The following is a 25,507-nucleotide window of genomic DNA, read 5'->3' on the forward strand; positions in this document are numbered from 1 at the left end:
GTAAGTTTAAATTTCTTTAAGTATGTGATGGTCTTCAAAAGGGAAAAAATGCCCTTCCTTGACAATTGTTACCACTGAAGTTTGTGAAGAAAATCCTCTCACAGCCAAGCACTGAGTGCATTCCAATGAATTCCCTTTCTGTGGGCGTTAGCTTGCATTTTCACTGCATGACAAATAGACTCAAGCTAAGGTCACAGACTAGACCTGTATGCCTAAACCTGTAGGAGGTAACCTCACTGACAACAGGATTCCTCCCTTTCCTTTCTAGTGAAAGCAGAGCCCTTTCTGCAGGTCCACTATGAGCAAATTGTAGCTACATAGACAAGTATGATTCCTGTGAGAAATCCGTTTCTCTCCCTGGAAAGGTCGTATGTTGATCTACGGTAGAAAAGGCTCTGTTGGTTCCCCTGGAGAAATGACTTGTAGCTGTGGTAACTTAGTAATATGTGGTACAACCCTGTGTTACACTCTCCTGACAGGTCAGTAATTAACTTGAATTCCAATTGTTTGTTGTCTCCACCACAGCAGCCATTTACCAAAATAACATTTTAATTTCCATTTCCTTCCCATTCACTTTCTTTTTCTGTCTCCCTGTGGCTTCTACATCTCTATTAAGTCTAATTTCCCCAGACCACTTCCATAAGCTGAGAGACTACAATAAAACTCAGTTTCAAAAGTGTCAAATATAATGAAAAACAAAGATCACAGTACCAGAATTTGACCATTTCCACCCCATTGAGTATCATTGTCTCAGACTTGGCAGGTGTAACATATAATAAGGCTTTGCATTTATTTAACGTTATCACAGAGAATCTGGGGAGTCCTGCTGCATTTACTGAGAGGTCTGGCGAGTCTGCTGCCTAAACATAGTGCAATCCAGTTATCCCCATTGTGTATGTGCAGCATAAAGGATGATATAGGAACCAGTATAGGGATCCCGTAAGTTGAGTTAGTCCCAGCTAACATTGTATGATAAGGCAACCTTTATCTTTTTTAGCTCTTGATGTGCCTTTGCAGTTGCTTACCCCTTCTAGATGCCCTTGTATTGAACACAAAGCTACATATTTTACATTTCAAATATGCATAGGCTGTCTATTATGAGAAACAAATTTGATAGGCCCTATAGGATTGATAACAAGTATGGAGACGGCTAGGATATCCACATGACACAGGTGGGGTTAGATACAGCCTGCTTGGCTAACGGGGATGCCAAATTCTGATCAAGTGCAATAAAAGACCATCTCGAAGTGATGGTGACAACTGGAAGAGATGAAGTATACTAAGCAGGACTGCAAAAGACAGCAGTGATCTCAAGAGTAGTAGGGCTAAGAGTATATGATTCAAGAACAAGAGGAGTGAAAAGCTAATGCATATGTTAGCGTGTAGATAGTTGGTGGGAAAGGTAGAGAAATATGTTAATTAGGGATAGATGAGTCATTTCTATTAAAGACTGGGATTTGTTTTATTTTCTTTGGGGTGGAGGGATTCTTTGATGCCTTGGTTGAAGGTAATATCTCTACCCATATGACTTGGTGAAAAGAATAAAAAATCTAACAACTAAAGCTGCAAAATGAATGCTCATGCATCTTTGTGAGCTGTTTCTTAATTACCGTTAAATCAGAATACACATCACCACAAGAAAGCTAATATAAGACCATCTAGCTGTCTAACAATAACAAGAAAGCTAGAATTTTAGGAACTTCATCCCCAATATTAAAGTACATATTTTATTGCTTCTCATCACTGATCCCACTAGATTAAGAGTATAAAATAAACATGGTATTGAGAGTATAAAAATAAATATTCAAGGAAAAGGCTACAATTGCATCTAGGAAAGAACGTAGAAGAAAAATCAAGCTGTGATTAATAAAACTGTTTCAGAACTTCCCTTGGTGACCAGTTAGATACAGAAAAAGTCCAGAAGCAACATGGAAACGAAATACTCGAGCTACTGGTTAAGTCTGGGGAGTAGAGGAAATGTGTGAAATGGCAATCTCCTTAGCTACAAGGAGAACGATAAGGAGCAGAAGTAGTACAATCTTCTGTTTCCTTGGTCAGCTTCGACCTAGCTAGCAAAAAAGGTTCAGTCATTTTCCACCTCTTACATACAAGTCCCAATCAAGGGAATACAGGGAGACTATCCTTGGGCACGAATGTTGAGATGTGAAATTCGGAGAAAACATCAAGTTGCTCGGCAGTTAGTATCAGCAAGTACTGGACAAACAAGCACAGTTACATTCTGGGCCAGCACTAGTTCTCTCCTCTGTTTTGGAAGAATGTTGGGTATAAAAAGTATATTTTAACTTGCAACTGTATCAGTTTCCTGGTTTTACTTAGCCCTCCATTGTGTTGTTCTGGGTTTGTTTTTGTTTTTTTTATTTCCTAAAGAGTTTGACTCAGTCACAAAGCCTTTAATCAAGCATATCTAATCACTTGTTGGCTGCAATACACCAGCCTCCCTCTAGCTTGATATTGGGTTAAAATATGGGGCTGACACATATTGCATAATTAGTGCTTGATAGTAATGAGCAGACATCAGTAATTGACAGAAGTAAATATGGCTGACATTTGTTTTGTTTAGCAAATGTTATTGTATTAAATTAGTCTTTTTTTCTAATGTGCCTGTCTCAAATTTGAGTTGATTGGATTTCCATGCCAAAATGGCTTTGACATCTGATGATAGGACAGGGTTGTACACTGCTTTAAAGGACAATGGCTACACCATTCTAATGAAATATTTTGGAATAGCAGTTTTTCTCCTTGAGGTTAAACTTCAGTAATTTAGGAGCACAGTACTTTTAAGCAACCTGTGTATCTATGTGTGCACTTGTGTATAAATCTCAATGAACCATAATAAACTCCACACAGTGCTGTAACCACACCTAAACAGGAAACCACATAATCAGCACTCCACAAGTTTCTGTCACTCCACCCCGATTGCCACCAAGGGTAGCCATTATTGTCTTGTTAGTTTCTTCTATTATCTGAACTTGATGTAATTGGACATAGTACGTGTCCAGGGGATGGGGGTGTTTATTTCACTCCTACTTTTGTTTATGTAGTTATAGGGTCATTTATCTTCTTTCATGATATTCAAGTTTTGCCTATATTTTAATTAAATTTGTATCTTTTTCTAATTGATTTGGAGCTGCCTATGTATTCTGAATATGTTATATATACACACATATATTTCAACAATTATATTTTCCTACTTATGGGTTGATTTTTTTCTCATCTTAATATTTCATTTGTAGAACTTGTTATTAATATTGTCCCCTTTATCATCTATTTTATTTTATAATTAGTACTCATTTTTCCTTTTACAAAAATCTTTCCTATTTAGAGGACATAAATTTACTCATGTTTTCCTTTAAAAGTTGCTGTTTTGTACAAATGTGCTTTACACAATTGATGTATATATGGATGTGATAAGAGTTGTATGAGCTCCTAATAAAATTATTTTTAAAAGTTACTGTTTGACATTTTGTTGTTATTTGGATATATGTAAATAGATAAATATAAAACTGTAATTTATAGAGAGCTATCATTTATGTGGAAATAATTTTTGTACTTGATAGCATGCAGGGATACATTTCTTTCTATATAGATATATATTTTTTCCAATTGGAAGACTTTATCTTCTCCCACAACAGCAATAGAAAAGAAGGAAATGTCTCCCCTGTCCCATCCTCCCAATCATTGCTGTGCATTGGCCTATTGATTGCCGAAGTCTTTGTCAATACATTTTGGGAACTAGGTCTTCCATTTAAATCGGTTGTGATTGTCTTCACTGTGTTCAAAGTAGAATTCCCACACATCTCTCTAGGATGAGCTGGGTAGAGGTGTTGGGTAAGTGAATTATAGGCAAAAACCATTCATTTTTTTAGAAATAGAAAGCAAAGCAAACTAGACAATAACCTGCATTAAAAAAGGTGTATGTGGTAGTGACATAATCTTTTGTCAATTTGAGACTTAAGAGTGAAGGGGTGGAGTTAAGCCTGTCAATCAGGTCACAGCTTGATACGCTAAGGAGATAAATAGCTGGCTGGAGGTGGGACACATGTGGACTCTGCAAGACATGCTTGCTGACAAGACACGTGGAGCTACACTAGAGCCCTGGAGCTGAAGGAGCCATGTGGAGACCCCTGCCAGTGCTGAGATGTTTCCACTGCCACTGGATCCACAAGACTTGCCAACCACCAGCCTATGCTCTTCCTGCATTCGGCATCATTGCATGTATTTTGTGAGTCTGAAGAGGTCTTTATAGAATGGTATCAGATATATGGGCTAATATTGGACTTATGGACTTGATCTTGACTGGGCTGGAATGTTGTCTCAGTATTCAATTGCTCTTGTATATAAAACTCTTTCTTAAAACACACGAGTCTCCCTGGATTTGTTTCTCTAGACTACCCAGACTAACACAGTATGCATCAATATTGCTTTTCCATAGGTCACTCTAAACTCAGTGGTTTTTAAACATTTATTAAATTTTACTATGTGTATAATATTTGGGGGAGGATTCTGGTTCTAGCTAGTCATTATGCTTTGCTATTGCTTTCTGAGGAGGACTAACTTCAGGAGGAGGTGGAAACCCTATATAACCAACCAAATACACTCACGGATACACAGGCAAGTCCAATGTTTTGCTACTGGTGTTCCTGTTGATACACAGATGGCTTTTTCTGAAAAAATCATTTTAAAATGTCACTGCAGTCAGCAGATGGCTACAGCTAGACCACCCTCAGAGTGCCTTCAAAAGAAGTTCCAATGAGCACTGAGCTTTCAGAGGGCATCTGCTGGGCAGGGAAAGTCAAGGTAAAGAACTTACTTCAGAAAGTGTCCCCAAAATCTTGATAGATTTTCTCAAAAGACATGAGATGGTCATAGGAGCTTAGTAGGAAGAACTATTTTTAAGAGAATTGAAAGATACATTGGTGAGAAAAAAATTTAAAAGACCAGGAAAATTGTGTCTAGACATTACATTGCTGTGATTTTTTCCCATCACAGCAAGGCACTACTCATTCTTCAAGCATAGCAAGGGCTGTCCAATGAGACTATCACTAGGAAACCTTATTGCGTCCACTCCACACCCTTCATCTTGTCCTTCAGACTTCCTTTTGTTGCTCAAATTCAGAAGACAATGAAGAGAGACACAATTTGAGACATTTGAGGGTACCAAAATGGGTATTTTGATATGATGAAAATCCAAGAGTGTAGATTTTTTTGGGGGGGGTAGGGGGGTAATAGAAAACATTGTTTTCAGAAGTGTCTAGATCTAGGAGGAAGAAATATTGAGAAACAATAACTTAATGTTTTGAAATTTTTATTTAATAAAGGTATCTGATTGTGTAGTCATATTTTTGACATTTTTATATGTTAGGGGATAGGAATGATGTTTTCTAAATTAGTTCAGAATTGAAAAATGTGGATTTTATATCAGAAGAAGATGCATATTTGTGTGGTTTCCCTTGAACAAATCCTGACGTGTGGAAAGTAATCCAGGTATTACACGACAGCACTCACCTAGTGGGAGGGGGGAGGGGGCTAGTTGCCCTATCTTTTACATCGAGCATTTGTTCCTTTGGTTCCTGATCTCCTCCTTTTCTACTCACACAAGTGTGGTCTGGAGACTGTGGGACTCCAAGCTCTCAGGTGAACTTGGTACAAATTTCTGCTGTATACGAAATCAGCAGCATTATCAGATTAAAAAAACAAAACAAAACACTAAATCCAATCTGGCAGGATTGGGAGTGGAACAGAAAAATAAAGATTTAGAGAGCGTTTCATCAAACATTAACATGATTTATTTAAGATGCACTTGTTTCAACACTACGTCAAATTACAAAGAGTAGGTGCGATACTCTTGCTGTACTCTTTCCAACTACCTTTTCTATGTGTCTTCCTATGCTCTTCCGATTACATTTTGACAGATAATTCTCTCTCGACTTTTAATACGCTCTGTTCCGTATTTGAATATATGTCTCTTTTGCCCAAATTGACAGCGGACACGAGGACCACATGGTGCCTCTGCAATCCCTTGCTTCTAATTCCCTCATCACCAGCCAAAGAAAAACAAACTCAAGAGTGTTTTCAACATTCCAGATGTGCTAACCCCCTTAGAAGACCTGGTGGGGGGGGTGTATTAAAAGGTGGGCTGCTCACTGAAAGCTCAGGCGTTATTGCCACCAGTTACTCTGTAGGAGATAGATAAGGCTTTCTGCTTCTGTAAAGATTTACAGCTTCAGAAACTCCCAGTGGCCTTGTCCTGTAGTAGGGTCACAAAGGGTCACAATTGACTATGGCAGAGAGTGAGTACCATCCATTCCCAAGTGCTGTTTGATGCTCGTTTCCTCTCCACCTCACCACATCAAGTGCTACCAGATAGTCCTAGGATATAAGGCACTTTTATCAAAGGAAGTAAGACCTGCTAAGACCGTCGCTTTATTCCCACCCCTGCCCCAAGGGACACTGTTCTTCCACCATACTGTGTGCTCTCCACTTTGCCTATCAAGCGAGTCTGCCAAGCTGAACCTGAGGCCTGCTGTCTAGGCCCTCTTCCTGAAGCCACACTTTCAACCTCAAGTACACGGACAGGTGACTAGCTTTCCACGGGATACACGGAATTACTGATGCTATTAGTAATTTGTCAGTCACTTGTGTTCCCACCGCTCATGCTTGCTCTCATTAATTAAATCTTCCAATACCAACCGCTTTCAGATTTAGAACTGAGCTCATGTACTTCCTTCAACTTTCGTTTCTATCTTATCGAATACTGAGCTGATCTCATCACAGGGATCATTTTTTTAAATAAAGAAAAGAGGTTTCTTCAATTTTTCGGCAACCTGGACCCAGGAACTTTCATTGTATTTTATTTTCTCCCTGTCTGCACCCACTTTGCTGAGACCCCCATCACAGCTACACCACGGTCCAGCCATGGCACCACGTTTCTACCATCGGCACAGAGTAGGTATCAGAGTGAATGAAACAGATTTTGCTTTTATCCTCTCTCCTGATGTCTACAGTTCTCTTTTCTTCTTAATCTCAGGTTCAAGAGTCAGTAGAGGGCTACCAATTTTTGAATTGCAAAATACACCGAATCTTAATTCTTCCCAATTAAAACTTCCATTTTCTACAGACACGTTTTAAGCTTCTTGCAGGAAAGTGTCCTTATTGAGCAAAGCCAGACAGCTGAAAAAGAAAAGTCTTCTCTCTACCATGCATGGCTTTAATGTAAACTTATATTTAGGAAGTGAAACCAATAGTAATAAAATTTTGTTACAAATTTCGTAAGTATTTCTTAATACTTAGAAAGCAAGTGACTCTACGTTACCCAGGGGGAATGTTTAAATCCTAGTGATGGAAAAAAAGAATGGCCATTGTTTGATGCAAGACAACCTTAATGTAATGATGACTGCTAGCAGTAGTACTGAATTTAATTTAAAGCCATTGTTATGCTTCAGGCACCAGAAAAAGTTCTCTATAGATATTATTTTCTTGTGAACAAACCCTTCACTTTCCAGGAAAGGAAATACTGGCTCAGAAAGATTAAGTAATTTTCCCAAGAACATATCTAAATATCTAGCAAGTCTCAGAATCCAATTTTGAAACCTGGTTTTTCTGACTCACAAGACTATGTTCTCAGTATTTTTACTATTTCTATATGGAAGAAAGAAAAAACAAGAATCTGGAAGGACTCATCTAATTTACAAATTAAAGTTTAAAAAAAGAGGAGAGAGTTTGGGAGAAATTGCATCAGATATATAACATTTGCATGTCCTCAAATAATTCAATATTCTCAAATATCATTGTCACCATTCTATTCAATCTAGTAAAATAGGTTTTCTCACTATCTTGATGGAACAATCCAGAAAACTTATGCAAATTACTTCCAGAAGTCTAAAAAGATTCTAAATTGATGATAGATTTGTCATTTGGACCAATTAATTTGAACTCAACCACCACCCTGAAGAAATGGAACAAAAGGAAAGCAAAATAAAAAGGTAGGAGCCATAGTAGACACAAATGCCAGAGCCTTCCCCTGAGCGATACAGTGACCACATGTATCTATTAACCGAACGATTGGCATTTCTAATACATGCAGAGGGAAAAGTCTAATGATCTACTACAAACAAAATAAACAACGTTTAAAACTTTTTCTGAAGCCCAGTTAAACCCCTACATATGGGGATCCACTCAACAGCAACTGGGAAATTGGTGGGGCCATAGCTTGGACAAGACTTTATGGGTGACTGTAACAAGAAGTCAAATTGCATGGAAGAGAACGGATGCCATTGGAGCATGGCAATTGAGTGGATCAATGGAACAGGTGTTCCGAAAGAATCTGGGAAGATTTCAAGATCACTTGCTGGGATGTTTTAAGGAATGTAAATATGCAGAAATAAAGGAGAGAAGGTTCTACTAAGAGTTTATGGGTTTCACTTGTGGACTATTCCATTTAAACAGCTGATTAAACACCGTGGAAGGGGTGTCATTGACAAATGAGAACCAATCTTGGGAAGAGAATTCAAGGCTAAAGAAGGAAATTTAAGGACGACAGTTGAGAAATTAACTGTAAACCATAACAAGTCCTGTGACGTGAGAAGACAGTCAAGAGTTGTGCCAACTAATATTAATATAATGTGAGACAAAGAAGTTATTAAGATTTCTGGTAGCCACTGGGGTCACTATTAGACAAAATCACAGGTAGTAGCCCCAAGGACCCAATATAGGGCCTCTGAGGATGCAAATGTTCACAGATAGAAAAGGCCTCATCTTGCTTCCTAAGAGAAGCTAGGGAGTTTAAAGTTCTGATCATTTGCCTAAACAGCTATGTCAGAGCTCAGAGGAAATACATGAAATTGATTTTTATGGTATATCTTATGTAAGCTACTACATTAAACATGAGAAAGTTTACATTCCTTCTTATTTGCACTAAGCACTTGATATTTGGTGTTTAATTTATAATCCATTCAGATTTGTCACATTTCATGTACCCAGTAGGTACTTGTGACTAATGGCTACCCTATTGGACTGCGTAAATCGAAGAAGAAATCTTTGGCGACTTAGGGGCACCAGACGATCCAGAAGAGAGAGAAAACAAATTGAAAGTTGAAAAGTTGCTTGTAATATGACAGACACCACAGTCAAGAAAAACGTTTCTACTAGAAGTTTTAAAAAATCTATCAAAGAATTTATGCACAAAACAAGCAATAGAATTTCCAGAGATGACATTGTTTTAAGAGCTCAACAACAAAAAAAAATCAGAATTCTTTTAGGAATTCTTTTAAGACTCTCGGGCCTAGTGAATGAAGTCTAGCATGGCTTATACTGCTGAACCTGAACAGGTTTAGAAATTGCAGCTCAGAATAATGGACAAAAGGTTTATTATTATTATTGATCACATCTATCAACAAATCATAGTCCAGCCTACCTCATCGTTCCATAAATTGAAATTCTTAACCTCTTAACCTAAGTTCCATTATTCTTAAAATGAGGGCACTAAGTCCCCCCGCATGATTTTTATAGATACTCAATGCAAAACAATTGGCATCTGAAAAAGTATTAAATGATTATGATTATTAACAATTTCATTATGCATCTTTAGAAAGGGGTAATAGTGTATTTAGTTGGGAATCCCATTTACCTACCACAGTGTTAAGTAGGAGACACCACTACCACACACGTGCACTGAGTGGATTGCTGAATCATCTGGACCCTTTGTGTGGTTTCCAAGGCTGTACACGATTATGTGAGTAGATAGTCTCATCTTTCTCCCGTGGAATGACTGGTGGGTTTGACCCACCGCACTAGTAGTTAGCAGTTCAATGCTTATTGGACAGAGCCAGCAGGGATCCTTAGTGTTAGAGATAGACTGAGATAGACCTTTAAATCAACAATCGTTTTTTCTTCATGCATTCTACTTCCTATAGGAGAACTACCAAGTTGTAAATAAACAGTACGACCTGGAGGTTGCAAATCACTTGATTCCCCAAGTGAATTTGGAAGAAAGAAGACTATGGAGTTCCGTGCTCAGTTTTATACCTAATCATAGAAGAAAATCAACTAGCACAGTCAGATTAACCAAACCAAGCTACTCTTGACTTAGCAGTCCATTTCCTGAGCAGTCTACCTTCCATCCTCTCTTGAAACAATCTCTCACTTTGACTGTACGCTTGCCATTACATCTGCACATCTAAGACGCAAAGTGTTCTGAGTTCTCAGAACATGAATTAGACGGAATGTGAAATGAGGTGCTTTCTGCAGTTGTGTGCCATCAATTAGATTCAGATTCTCTCAGACAGAGCAGCACTCCCCACAGGTCTGCCTGGTCTGCACTTCTGACCGGAACAGGCCCCCAGATCGATTCCCACACAGCAACTGGTGGCTCAATACCACTTACTGTGGAAATAATTTTGGTAAGATACCTTAATTTTAAATAACAGGCAGAATTATTGTTTTTTTATCAGTATGCTTTCAGGTGATAGATTATTTGTTCTGAGTTTGACAACGAATCTGAAGGTCCTTCAAAGGGTTCATCGAAAATCCCTTATCTTTCATTTCCTTTTGTCAATAAACTTGCGGAAGCACCCTTATATGTACAAGTATTGGTTAATATACAATTCTGACCCAAACTTTTATCACTGCCATTGACCCCAACCTCATTCACGTGTCCAATGTTTGGAATGTGTTTATTGAATTTGTACCGCTAAACTGAACCTATTTTGTTGATCTTGGAGAAGTTATGCTCTCCAAAAACCCTTTCCTGATCCTGCAGCCTTCAGTGAATTCTATAGCATTTGTTCTTTTATTAAACTACTGGCCATAACCAACCTTGTTCTAGGTTTTAGGTACTTAACTGCAAAGTTACTAATACACTGATGGGCCATGTCTTCCAAGGTGTACACAAGCGAACAAATACATAACTCCTCATGTAAAAATGCAAGGGAGAAAATGAAAGTGATATGAGTTAGAGAAGGTCCTCCAGATGATAAAAGGAGATTGAATTTAATTTGAAGTACAATCGGAAGCCATTTGATATATTTTAGTAGGAGAGTTGTTTATATGGAGCCTGTAGAAACTTGCTCTACCTTTCCCAGGAGTAGTGACTATCAGCTGTAAAGATGAACAGGGAGCCCAGCCATGAGGATTGTACAGTGAAAACAGTGGAGGTGGTAAGTGCACTGAATTTAGTATATACTGATATATAGCTATTTGACATCATTCTAATTCATCCCTGTTATGTGAAAAGCTATTCAATAAATAAATATATTCCCATGATGATGGAAAAATATGGAATAGCCAAAAAAAATCAACATTTGTAAATATTAAAATATATCACTAGAACAGTAAAATGGAACTATATTAAGAAGAGCAATAATTTGAAAAAAGCAAGTTTATATAAAATATAATTTTAAAACATTCCCTTTATTGATTTTTTTTTACTCATTTTCCGGAACAATGTTTTCAGACTTTCAAAGACATATGGTTTTCTTACACTCAAGCTTAATAACAAATAACAGCAATGAAAAAAGTTTGAGGTCAAAACTTGCCTGGAAGTTTCTAGAGACAGTGCTAACACCTCAACCTTCATGAGTGCATCCCTGAATGTAGTGTGCAAATTAACGTGGTTCCATAGGAGTTTCTCTAATTAGAAACTAGATAATGAATGGCAAGTGTGGTCTGTCAAACACTGTATGTCATTAGAATATTAGTTATTGCAGTGCATTAGCGAGCTTTTGTACTAAAAGTCATGCTACCAAAACAGCAGCAAATTAATCACAAAAGAGCTGTTAGTCTGATAATAACACACTTTCTCAGAAGCACTTGATGAGAAAAGTTAACTAATTGGGCTAGTGCTCATCCAAAACATAAAAGTTTGTAAACAACAATTGTCTTCGAAAAGGTAAAAATTTTAAAATGGGATATTGTGGCTACAGTCTGTCGTGGAGGAAATGCTCACTCTTGCGAAGTCAGCTTTCCTAATGTTTCGGTGGTAGGAGTCCTGGTGGCATAGCGGTGACGGTTTGGGCTGCTAATTGTAAGGAGAGTCGTCAGAAACCAGCAGCCCCTCTGCAGGGGAAAGACTAGACTTCTGCTTCCATAGAAAGTTAGTCTCAGAAACCCAGGAGGACAGTCCTACTCTGCCCTGTGAGATCACCACGAGGCAGAATCAACCCAATGGCAGTGAGTTTGGACTGTCGCCGTGTGGAAGGTTTGGGGCACATATGCATATTTCCTCAAATTCCTCTCCCCACTTTCTCTTCACCACAGCCAATTTACCCATATCTGCACTAAGTGATCTCCCTTCTGTGTAATGTTCATGTGTGTTATTGTCCTTGAGATACGCACAGCAATGCAGTCAGAAAAATCGGTATTTTACATGTACCATTTAATTACATCGTTACATGTTTTATAAGTTATACTAAACTATGGTTTGGTTTTCAGCAGACTTGAGGGGGTATTTTTGATTTAAGGTTTGAAGATTATCTCGGGGTAAGGCTAATTCATCTACTTGAACTAATGTTCATACCACTGTAGTGTCCTGTGCGCGCTTGATTGGTTTCTGAACACATTCTGATTTCCTTTGCCATATTTTCTTTCTTTTCTTTCTATCCTTTATCGACCATACCCGTTGCACAACTCTTGTGGCTGCTGACTCTTCCGAACGTTTTAACAAGATGTATTTTGTATATGGTATCAGTAATTCCTTACTTCCTTTGACATCTCACACAGGTTGGGTAGGAGGAGGCTTGTGAGGAACAATCAGCATGTTTGTTTTGAACATAATCATTTTGACATATCTGAGACAAGTAAGTGGAGATAAATAGGAGATAGTTGTTAAAAATAGAGGTTAGTTCTTTGGATGTAATATCGACATGTGATACTTCCATATTTAAAGTCATGGACATAAATCAGATCAACAAGGAATATTAGGAGGCAGGAAAAAACTTGTAAAAGGAAGTAGAGAAGTAGCCAGTGTTTGGGGAGGAAAACTAGGGAAATTAAATATTCCAGAAGTCAAGGGAAAATAGTTTCAAGAGGGGAGGGGTGTTCAATTGCACAAACCATAGCTCAAACAATAAGTAGATAAGTAGTCATTTGATTTGGTAAAGTGTAGACACGAACTCTGACAGTAGCATGTTTTGCAATACTTATCTGTCCTTGGATTTATCTGTAAGCTTTATATTTAAATTCATGTTGATATTATGCAGATATCCCCCAAAGCCACTGCCATCGAGGAAACTGACACATAGTGACCATACAGTGTTTTCAAGGCTGTAATCATATATAGGGGCACAGAGCCTCATCTTTCTCCCACAGAGTGACTGGTGGGTTTGAACTACTGGGCTTGTGGTTAGCACTCCAAAGCTTATCCAGCATTATCTTTCCTTTCCTAGATACCTAAAAATTCTTCATTTGCTAGAGATCACAGTGAATTCTTTGTGTCTGTAGTAATACACCTGGTTGTAACTCAAAATATATAGCTTTTTCATTTATTTTCAGATTAAAAATTAAAACACAACCATACGAAAAATGGCTTTCATAAAGTGAAAAGATCATTGGATCTAAAACCTGTATAAAACCCTAAAACACTTAAATATGGAAATTATGTATATCCTTATGACTGCAACTCCTACTGAAAACTACCATTGAAGACAGATCACTTAGCAACGTAGTAACAAGAAAAAATACGTTCTAATGTTAAATAACTTTTCAATATACCGAAGTGTGAACATCAAAGTATGTCTTTCTTGTGCACACAAAAAACTTTGTTGTCACGTCTGTGTTATATATAATCTACCAAGTAGATCATTCAAAATCCACCATAGTGTGAGAGAAAGATGCAACTTTCTACTCCTGTTAGGAGGTGCAGCCTCAGATCAACCCTGTCCGATAAGGTCATTTTGAGTCAGCTTCAACTCGATGGCAGCGTTTTTGTTTTTTTAATAATGGAAGTTGAGACACAGGGAAAACTGGATAATGGATAAGGAAGACTGATGAAAAACGGATGGAATTTTGGAATTGGCAAGGAATGTTAAATACACCACAGGCTCACAGAAAAATGAACAAGTGCAGCCATAATAGTGAGCCACAAGACGCTGAGTGAGGTTCTGCCTCGCGGACATTTGGCATGCTACCAGGAGGACCCGTGCCTGGAGAATGACCTTGTCCTTGGCAAAGTCAAAGGTCAGAAAGAACGCAGAAGGCCTTGATGCAGAAGAACGGACAGCAATGGACCAGAATAAGGAAAATTACCATTGTGAGGGTGACGGGGGCACAGGTTTTCTTTCCTTCTGCTTTGCCTCAGTAGCTATGCGTCAAACTCAATGGGCTGAGCAACAACACAATATCATCCCATACAATCTTTCCTGCCTCCTTCCCACTATTACACTTCTGGCTAAGCAAGCTAGACAATCCACTCTTTTAGAAATTCATTGGCATGCCATGTGTTTGGGCCTGGACATATTCCTTCTCTCCTCTGCCCCAGCTTTTTCTGAAAATCACCACAAATATTCTCCTCAAAACGGTCCCCTCAAAAATTTCCCATACCGGATATGGCCAAATTACATAACACTTTAAAAGTTCTTGGTTTGTTACCTACAACATGAAAGACATTTGTTAATGATACGTGAAGTTCTAAAATCAAATAGGACATTTTTTACATTCTTTCATATTAGTTGACAAAATCTATTCATGTTATAATTACTAAAAATCGGATACTACTAAATTATAAGCTTTTGATGATTAGTACCGTGCTTTTTTATCTCATTATACCCTCCAAAATCTCCACCATAGAGTAACTGTTGAAAAATATCTTTTAAGGTTATACGTTAAAACTCTTGTTTTATTTAAAGCTAGCCATTAACTTAGCTTTAAACTGATAGTGTACTTCTGGCTGATTATAGAATTTGAGGATGTTGAGTACGTCACACTTTGCTTGTGCCAGAAATGAGATTCCATCCACTGCTGCGGAGTTGATTCTCATAGTGATCCTCAAGGACAGAGAACTTCTTCCTGGGGTTTCTGAGACTAGATCTTTACAGGAGCAGTCTCCTTCTCTCTGCAAAAGCTGCCAGATGCAAACTGTTCACCGGGAATGAAGCAGCCCGACACTTAACATGCTACACTGCCAGGGCTCTTTAGAGATGGTATGTAGCAGAGTAGAGAGAGAGCGAGCGAGCTAAGAAATATTAAAGATGAGAGTTAATCTTTATTATCTATGAACTCCTGCCTTCCCCATGCCCGACTTTATTACCCCTGGACTTCAGAAATATACAGATCATGTATCTATTCCTTCTAATAGCCAAACACCATCTAGTTTCCTCACCGCTCTTTTTTATTGCACCCACATCTTCAGTGATTTCTTCATGAGGGTGAGCCTGAATCAGGGCCATATCCTGAAAACTAATTTATTTAGAGTCAGACTAAATTAAGTACAAGCCTCAAATCTATTCATATATCTATGGTTTATATAGGTCTCCGGTTCACCTTGGAGACACCCTTGTCATTTTATGTTAGAGAATATTATCAATCATCTCCCTGAGGCATCACGTCCATCGAGGCCATACTGACTCATAGCCACCCTACAGGACAGGGTAGAACTGTGTGTGGGAGTCTCGGAGACCACAAACCTTCACAGGAGCAGAAAGCCTCATCCTGCCCCTGAGCAGTTGCTGGTTTCAAACTGCTGACCTTGCGGTTAGAAGGCCAATGTGTAAACACTACGCATTGATAGCGTAGCTTCTGAGGTCTCGAAGGCTTGTCTTAAAACAAGCAGCCGTCCAACTGAGGTGATGATACCACACTCCCTTGGGCAGAAGGAAGTCGCCAGAGGCTCAATCCAGGTATATTTCCTTTTCACTCCCCCCAACTGAAACAACTTTAGAATGGGTCAAAAGGAGATCAGAAAAACCACATGGAAAAAGCACTCACTCCAGGGACTGTAAAGAGTAAAATCCAAAGCCAAAATCCAAAGGAGGGAGTGGAATCCAAGCTTAACTTACAAACACACAGCTTAAATTACTTTGCAGAAGGCTGTGGACAACAGTGGGCTCCCCAAATCCATTTGCAGGGTTGACACATGACGGTGCAACCCCTCTGTGAATCCGCTCTGGCCACCATCCCGGGAGGCGAAGTACCCTTGCTACCAGGCAGAGACCAGTATATGTTAATTATGGCAGACGCAATATCTCATTTATCATTTGATCTACCTTTTGACTTATTGTAAAGTTGTTTCAGTTTTTAAAAATGAAGGAGAAATAAACATGGATTAAGCCTCTGGTGAATTCCTTCTACCCATGGCCCACAATAGCCTGGCTATTGTGCAGAATGCATTGGAAAGTGGATTTTTGAAGATATCGTTAGGTTAAAATTCAGTACCTTTTCATATAACCTTCTTTATGATCCACTTTAAACTAATTTTCAAAATTTTAATTTCTTTTCTATTGAGATTTTTATCTGTTTTACTTTGTTATTGGTATTAGATTTTTGTTTTGTTTTAATGTTTTCCTGTGGATGAAATTCAGAAGTAAATCCAAAGAGACCATTTCTGGATTAGTGGTTCCCTAAAGGTATATCGGGGGGTTTGGAGGGAAATGAGAGCTAACAGGTAATGCAAGATGGAAGAAAATAGTCTAAAGTGGATTGTGGTGATGACTATAGGACAGCGGTCCTCAACCTGTGGGTCACGACCCTTTGGAGGTCAAACGACCCTTTTACAGGAGTCACCTGATTCATAACAGTAGCAAAATTACAGTTATGAAGTAGCAACAAAAATAATTTTATGGTTGTGGGGTCACCACAACATGAGGAACTGTATTAGAGGATCACAGCATTAAGAAGTGAAAACCACTGGTATAGGTTATCTTGATGTGCTTGAACTATTAAATTGTATGATATGTGAATTATATCCCAAAAAATATGTTTAAAAAAATCAAGGAAAAATCTCATACCTATTTTTCAAGGTAAGTTTTAAAATTTAATTTTATTATATCTTAGTTTTTAGACTTACAAATACACTGTGAAGAAAGTCTAAGGAGTCACCATAGGCTCACACACTCTTCTCTCTATACAGAGTTCCTCTTAATAGTAACATATTGCATTAATGAGATATATTTGTTGTAATTAATTAACCAATATTAATGCATTATTGCTAATCAAAGTCTATAGTTTACATTGAATATATATTATATCCTTCTATGCATATTGACAAATACTGCAGGTCATGTATTCAAAATTATTGTATCGTGTATAATAAGAGGTTAATTTTAACTACTTTTCAATCAGTTGTAAAGTAAATGAACAAAAGTTTAACCTACTGTGAACTGAAATCTACAACACTTTTCAGTACATTTTTAAAGTAAAATTTTATAACATTCCTCTTGAAATACAAAAAAGTATGATTCTGGTATCCAAAGTTCATTAACTGTATTAAATTATTTTTAAGTGCATATGCAAACAAAACCAAATTCACTGCCATTGAGTCAATGCTGATTCATAGCAACCCTACATGAGTAACTAGGTAAAATATTTGCTAAGTACATTGGAATATCAAAATAATCTTAAAAAGTAGTCTTAAAATAGTGAAAAATTAAATTGTGTGGGCTGTGAGAGATACATATTTATTCAGAGCACTTCAGAGACATGGCTATGTCTCGGAGATGGAATTTGACTGGGGGACTCTCTCAAAAGTGCCATGCTTAAATAACCACAGCAGGACCAGTCTCGGGAAGGACAGAGACCTATGGCTAACAAAGTATTCTTTCTGCAGAAAAGTATTTCCCTAGCCATTGACGATGCTACCCTCCTCCTTTCTTCATTCTGAATTCTCAGTGTTAAATGAATCCTCCGGATTATGGCTGAAAATCTACCACCATTCCACACTGAATACACCAGATCTTCCTGCATCTCAGAAACTAAACTCTACCTAACCCGATCAGTACTTGAATGGGAGAGATTCCACTGGGTGAAAGAGAATCTGGCTAAAAGACTGAAAGTACTCAAATTCTTTAACTTCTCCTATGAGCAAAGATTTTTAAATAAATTTCTCTAACAGCTGGAAAATAGGATGTATAAATTTTAAGAGAAATAGAATGGAGATGGGAGGAGCATTGTAGTGTCTATACTTTCAGGTATCCAAGCTGTGGGGCAGAGTGGCGGCTCCAGAAGAGATCACTGAGAGGCAGCAAAGAGGAGGAATTACCAAGCAGAAAGTTGTTTTTCAATCCAGATTCCTATCAGGGTAGTCATTCTTGTTCATGTGTATGGACTGCATATGTTTATTCATGTGATGTTCTTTTACAATAAGATGAAATGAAGCAATGACATATCAACCAAAATTATCTGAATTCTACAGTTACTATAGCTGCAGAGGTTCAGAACCATAATATTGAAGGCAGATTTAAATAATGCTTTTTACTGCGAGGAAATGTAACAAATTGAAAAGCTAATCAGAATATCAAAACGAATATATATTAGCAAGGTCTCCATACACACTTAGACTAAAAAAATTGTATTGAATACCAAGCCCTAATCTCTATTTTTCTTTGATAATTTTAATAGTCAACAAGTAGCTGGTACAATATTGACAATTGAAGAGGTCTTAAAATGGAGTGGGTTAGAAGGCCTAAATAATTTCCTCCTAAATTGACCATGTCAAAAAATTTTATATGTGTCTTTCAATAGGAGACAATAAAAGAAAAGAAAATTGTTCCTACTTATCAATGTTGTGACCATTTTTAATAACATATATACCCCCACAAAAAAGGATGTTGTGGGGGCCATCATTTCTCCCATCGAAGAACATAATAAAAATAATATTAGGGAAGAAAGGAGGATATAATATCTTAGGTTTTTATTAAAATGCTTTCAAAAATCTACAGTCAGATTTATTTTAGGTATTTGTCTCTGAGATTAGTAATATTTTTATGTTTTCTGCACATAAGCAGCAAACAAAGACATTCCATAAAAGTAAGAATTCAATATAAAAGGCAAATTCATGTATGTGTATGATTCAGTCTCATATCTAAGGTTTATTGTTTGGATAAAATCTCAAAGAAGGCAAATTATATTATTACATAAATAATAAAAATATACCTCTAATTTATGTCTTTTCCCAGAAGCAACGTTCAGTGAAGTCAGCTGTAAGTTTCTTTTAAGCTTAGTTTTGATTATGAAATAAAACTGTGCCTTCATTTTGCCTTAAATTTTAATTTAGAATGAGAGGGGGGATTCAGATATTATTCTAGAGAGAAGTTTTATACATTTTAAAATTCTCCTTTTTTGAGGTTATTCAACAAGTTACACATGTGAGAACTTTTTAGTGATTTCTTATGATAATATTAATGCAATGTTATCGTACATAGCTTCACACTGCAATTCAGATGATATTTCTAATTGGTAAAGAATGCTTTTATCTCTATTATTGTCTACATCTCAAATAGTGCATATTTTTTCTAAAATAAACCAGTACTGTCTGCTTGATCTAAAGTCTCATGAGTGTGTGTGTGTGTGTGTGTGTGTTCATGTGGTGTTTTTTCTCTAGATTTTTAAAAGCACTTTAAAACTGAAACTATTCTCTGTTATATTTTATTATAACATCTTAGCAAATGATCCGTGTATCATTAAGAATGCTCAGTAAAGGACTTCAGAACTTGACAGTTGTGAATATGAAAACAATATTTTCTACACCAAAGGAGAAAAACTGATGTCAGTCACAGGTGAAAGCAACATCCTGTAGAAATGTTTTCACTGAAACAGGATAATCTGCCGATTATTTTCCAGTTTAAATTTAATGGACAATAAAAAGGTTAAAACCGACTTACCTTTTCTGAGCGATTAACTTGTTAGAGAACCTGCCATCAACTTCTAACTACTAATGACTCTTTCACCCCAAACGGAAAACAGTCAAGTCACGTGTCAGAAGAGGCCGCCTAATTTCTGTAAGGGAGGGAAAAAAAACAAGGGTGGGGGTGAGCACACAAACTTTTAAATAAAACCACTTCCTGGGTAGATCCAGCTAACCGCACACATCACAATCACTCAATTTGAAGAAGCCGCCTTGTATAGTCAACAATATCATTATTTTATCATGTGATTATGGACTTTTACACACAATACATTTATGCAGGTTTTATTAATTCTGATTGAATGGGGTGGGGGTGGAATGTGTAGTTATACAATTAGCCGGGGGAGGAGTCAGCTGCAAAACATTGAGCACTTCCCCTTTTTCTACCTCTTGCAATTACTTAAAACGTAAGTTTCTACTCTCCCCGGTCAGCTTGAACGTGCTCGGTACACTGACTGGGAAACTGAGACACTACCTGAAACATACAGAGCTGCCTTCGGACTCCCTAAGTGGCCCCGGAAAGGCTTCTCCAGCCAATAAGTAGTGACGTCATGGACAGGTTGCAGTTGAGCTTCACCGAACACTGTCCGGAGCTTGGATACTATCTAAGCCTCCTGGGGCTCAGGCGCAGGCTTTGTTCTGGCTGCGAGTCTCACCCAGATGTCCCCTCTACGTAGGGCCTCGGTCGGCTGCCTAAGCAGTGCTAACATTACTGAAGAGCTTTTGCTCCAGCTGCTTAACTTGTTGTGTGGTCTGGCACAGAAAAATGAAAAGAAAAATAAAATAATCTCGAAGACATATTTAGAATGTTCATCAATCACGATCGGATGGGCAACTTTATTGACCCATAGAGTTCAAGGAACATTTTTAGGATTTATAGTTTCATTGACTTTCAATGTAATCCAGTAGTCCACTTTCTTCAGAAAATACCTTTCAAAGTTAATCTGTCAAATTATCAAGTTTCATTCCAAAATAGACCTTTCCTTGTTTTAGGGCCCTGAAGATTTGAACTCAATGTTGCCAAACCAAAGCTCACTGCTATCTAGTCAGTTCCAATTCATAGCGACCTCTAGGACAGATAGAACTGACCTCGTGGGTTCCCAGCACTGTAACTCTTTACAGAAGTAAGAAGCTTCGCTTTTTTTCCTTCCGAGGGGCCGGTGGATTTGAACCGAATGCAGAACCCACTAATCCACCAGAGCTCCTACTTTCAAGCTAAGCATAAGGTATTAAAATACAGACACTAGCACTGAGACCTTGACTAAGCATTCTGAGATTTAGTTTGTTTACCTAGATAAATTTTACAAGCCAAAAAAAAAAAAAGAATCTATCTCAAGGAATATGAAAAGCAAATCGATTAAAAATGTTGTAAATCATGAAGAACTGTATCATACATTATACATTACAATTTGCCATGAGCTTGAAAAGGTGGATTCCTCCTTAGAAGCATCCAACAAATTCAGTATATCCTACTCAATTTCTCCCTTTTAGCCTTTATAAATCCAAGTTATGCTTTGAAGTCAAAGACCAGGAAGTAAATTAGACTTTAGATTTTCTATTTTCATAAATGCTAATAAATGATACCTGGGATAGCAAATTTATAAAGCATTGGTATATTCATTTAGGTACTAAACTAATGTGACCAATTAAAAAAACAGTATCACATTTAGTTTTTAATCCCTTACTACTAGATAGTGAATGCCGAGGAAAGCACATTTCATGAAATTTTGATTGACACTCAGGTTCGATCCCAAGAGGAGATGTGCTTAAAGATTAAGTTGCTAGTACTTTGGCACCTCTTGCTAGACACTTTCCAGTAGCTAATATTATTGAATGCTTTCTATGAGCTAAGTACCATACCATGTAGCTGACATTTGTGATTTCATTTACTCCTCACAACCAACAACCTTGTGGATTAGCTGACATGTTTATGCTATCTCTATATATAGGAAACTGAGGTCAACTAGTTACCCAAATTAGTAAAGACTGCAGCCTGGGACTCCAACCTCAGAGTCTTTGTTCTAAATTGCTATAGAACCTTCTAAGCACTTGTCGCCCGACTCTTCGTGAACAACACTGAAGAAAGGTTGAGGTTTGGGAACTCCATTTTTCCTCTCGCACAGTGTAGGGCCACAGTCTCCACTGACTGAGACATTAGCAGCGAGGCATTACATCTGGGAATTAGGCTAAGATCACCACCACCACCACCCCAATTGAAATTCAAATAGAAATAGAAGAGTAAATGGGAAAATGTGGTTCTCTGTTCATAGGAAAGAGCATTAACGTTGGAAAGCTGTCAATCTGGAACAATTAATCTACAAATAGAACACATAAAATCCCAGCTACAATTGCAGCTGGATTTTCTGAGAAACGCCAACTAGCTCTTTCCAGACTTTCCATAGAAAAACAAAGGATAGAAAAATGGCATCTCTATTTTCAAACAGCAAAGCAAAGATTGAGAATCTGCCCCATCAGAGGCTGACACAGTCCAAGAACACAGTGATAGAAATGTTTCTGCGCTGGCCCGGGAGCAGCTCAGAAAAATATTGTATTTGTTTGAGAACTTGATGTCTGACAAAGATGGCATCATAAGGTAAACAAGAAGGAACAGATGGTTTAGTAGATGGTGCTGGCAGGAGGCACTCACTAAACAGAGCAAACTAGAGCTGGGCCCCCACATGAGACCACATGCGATGGTGGACCCCAGATGGATTGAAAACCTACATTTGAAAGGTAGCACAATGGTGCTGACACAATGAACAGCTGGCAGCCTCAGAACACTCTAAAACAATGCCCCGAGTTTCAAACGCAAAAGAGCAAAACAATATGCATTTAATACAAAGTTATTAAGGATTCAGTAAATCATAGAGCCCAATAGGAAACAGTTACAGACAAATAGATGGTTTATAGAAGCCACCTTGAAAATAATACTGCAATCAGAAAACAAACAAATAAGATGACTGAGAAGTTAATGAAAGGGAAAACTCAGAGCTCAACTTGTACATGAAGAGGCTTGCAAGCTTACTAGTAACCACAGTAAACATGCGTTAAATCAGCTCCCAATGAAATGTCAAAAGTCTGGATGAGAACTTAAGGAGAGAAGAACTCTTACCCACTGCTGGTTGTAAACTGAAGCCATTCTGAGAAGCAGTCTGGCAATATAGAGTACGACAAAACAGATCAAACACTGGCTTCTAGCAACCACACTGTGATTTGAGCATACCCGGTCCAGATAAATTCCTAATACAAAGTTGTTTTCCTTCTGTATTAGTCTGGGTACTTTAGAGAAACAAATCCACAGAAACTCATGTATAAGAGAGAGTTTTATATAAAGGTTAAGTGCGCATCAAGAAAACATGCCAACCCAGTGCTGCCCAAGCCCACAAGTCCAACAGTAACCCCTATGCCTGACACCAATCCACAAAGCCCTCCTTTATCTCACCAAACACACACAACGATGCCGACTGCAGGAGGAAAGCCGAATCAGTGAGTGTGTAAGCATCTCAGCGCTGGCAGGGGTCTCCACACGGCTACCACCACCCAGGGCTGCATTGGGGTAGATCCATGTGGCTTCTCCTCAGGGATGTCTTGCAGGAAGTGAGCCTTGCTAGCTGAAGCAGGGAACTGGCTAAGGCAGCTGCACCCTGGTCTGACCATCAGAAAGCAAGAGACCCGAGAACTCAAAAGGCGAGGCTCACCAAGCCATTTATCTCTCTGCTCTTCAATTAACCCCACGTGCGTTTATCAGCCAGGTTGGCCCAATAAATTAACTACCTCACCTTCCTTTGTTATTCGTTAGGTTTCATGATTTGGAGCTTGGTTCTTATACCACAGGTAATGTGTTTGAATGTATATTTAGAGAGGGTGGGAACAAAGGTTAAATAAAGACGTTCAAATGAGATGTGAATTGGGCATTGAAGAGCATTAGAAAGGGTAAGAAAGACTGACAAGGGCTTGACAAGGGACAGATCCGCGTCCTCGTGGCTTGCATGATGGAGACTGCAAGTTTCCTCTAGAGTGGAGGCCCCGTTTGCTAGCAGTCGCTCCGCATGTGTAAACACTTTAGTCTGCGAGCAACAGGTATTGAGCACTTCGAATGTGCCAATCAATACACCACACCTTATTTGGTTGCCCAGGTACATATCATCTTCACATCACTTACTGTTCTTTTTGATTTGAGAATTTGTCACAGAAATGGTTTCAATGTATCGAGGGTCTTCCTCCTCTCAGCTGACCTTCTAGTTAACCAACCCTGAGAACCTTGAGGGAATGGCCCCACCTGCTCAATTTTGAACCGTGAGGGCAATCAGGGCTCGCCAATCATGTTTCTATGCAGCGTTCTTACTGTGCTTTCTCCAAGAAAGGGTCGCTGCTTCCTCGGACGATTGTTGTTAGGTGCTTATCAAGTTCATTCTGACTCATAGCGACCCGCTGCACAACAGGAAGACTGCCAAGCCCTGGGCCATCCTCACCATTCCTCTGTTTACCCTACTGCGGTAGCTGTGTCAATCCATCGCCTGCTGTTTTAATCCTCTGCTTTACCAAGCACTATGTCCTCCTCCTCCTGAAACTGGTCCCTCTCCTAATAATGGATCCCAAATACTCGAGATAAAGTTGCTATCTCTTTGTCTAAGGTGCATGCTGGATGTGCTTCTGAGATAGATTTGTTTGTTCATTTGGTATTTAGTGGTATGCTTAATATTCTTTATCAAAGCCATAATTCCAATCAATTCTTCTTCAGTCATCTTCACTCATGGTCTAGCTCTCATTTGCACAAGGACAATAAAAAATAGTTTGGCTAGGGCCAGGCACACCTTAGTTCTCAAACTGATACCTTTACTTTTTAAAAATTTTAAAGAGTTTTACCCCCACTTTATTGGGCTCATTCGGAATGTTACCTGATTTAAACTCAGGAAAGGTGTGCTTCAGGGCTGCGTTCTTTCAACTTACTTGTTAAATCTATATGCTGAGAATTTCATCAGAAAAGCTGGGTTATATGAAGAAAAGTGTGGCATCAGGATTTGAGAAGGCCTATTAACAACCTACAGGACGCAGATGACACAACCTTGCTTGCAGAAAGTGAGGAGCAATTGAAGCACTTGCTGATGAAGATCGAGGATTGAAGCCTTCACACTGTAAGGCACACGACCAAAATACTCACAACTAGACCCATAGGGAACTTTATAAATGGAGAAAAGGTTAAAATGTTCAAGGTTTTTGTATTTCTTTTTAATCCTTTTGTTAGGGGCTTGTACAATTCCTCCATCCATCCATTGTATGTCGAGCACATCTGTGCATTGGTTGCCCTCATCATTCTCAAAACGTTTGCTCTCTACTGGAGCCAAGGAGTTTCTCTTACTTGGATGCACAGTTAATGCTCATGGAAGCAGCAGGCGAGAGATCAAAAGATGTATTGCATTAGAGAAGTCTGCTGCACAAGGCCTCTTTAGAGTAGTGAAGAGCAAGGATGTTACTTTGAGGACTGAGGTGCACCTGACGTAAGCCATGGCTGCCTTCATTGCATTGTGTGGACAGGAATAGGGTAGTCAGGAGAAGAATTTGAATTGCAGTGCTGGAGAAGAATATTGAAGAATATTAAAAGAACCCACAGATCTGTATTAGAATAAGTAAGACCAGAATGGTCCTTAGAGGCAAAGA

This window comes from Tenrec ecaudatus, chromosome 13, assembly GCF_050624435.1.
Source record: "Tenrec ecaudatus isolate mTenEca1 chromosome 13, mTenEca1.hap1, whole genome shotgun sequence".
Taxonomy (NCBI): domain Eukaryota; kingdom Metazoa; phylum Chordata; class Mammalia; order Afrosoricida; family Tenrecidae; genus Tenrec; species Tenrec ecaudatus.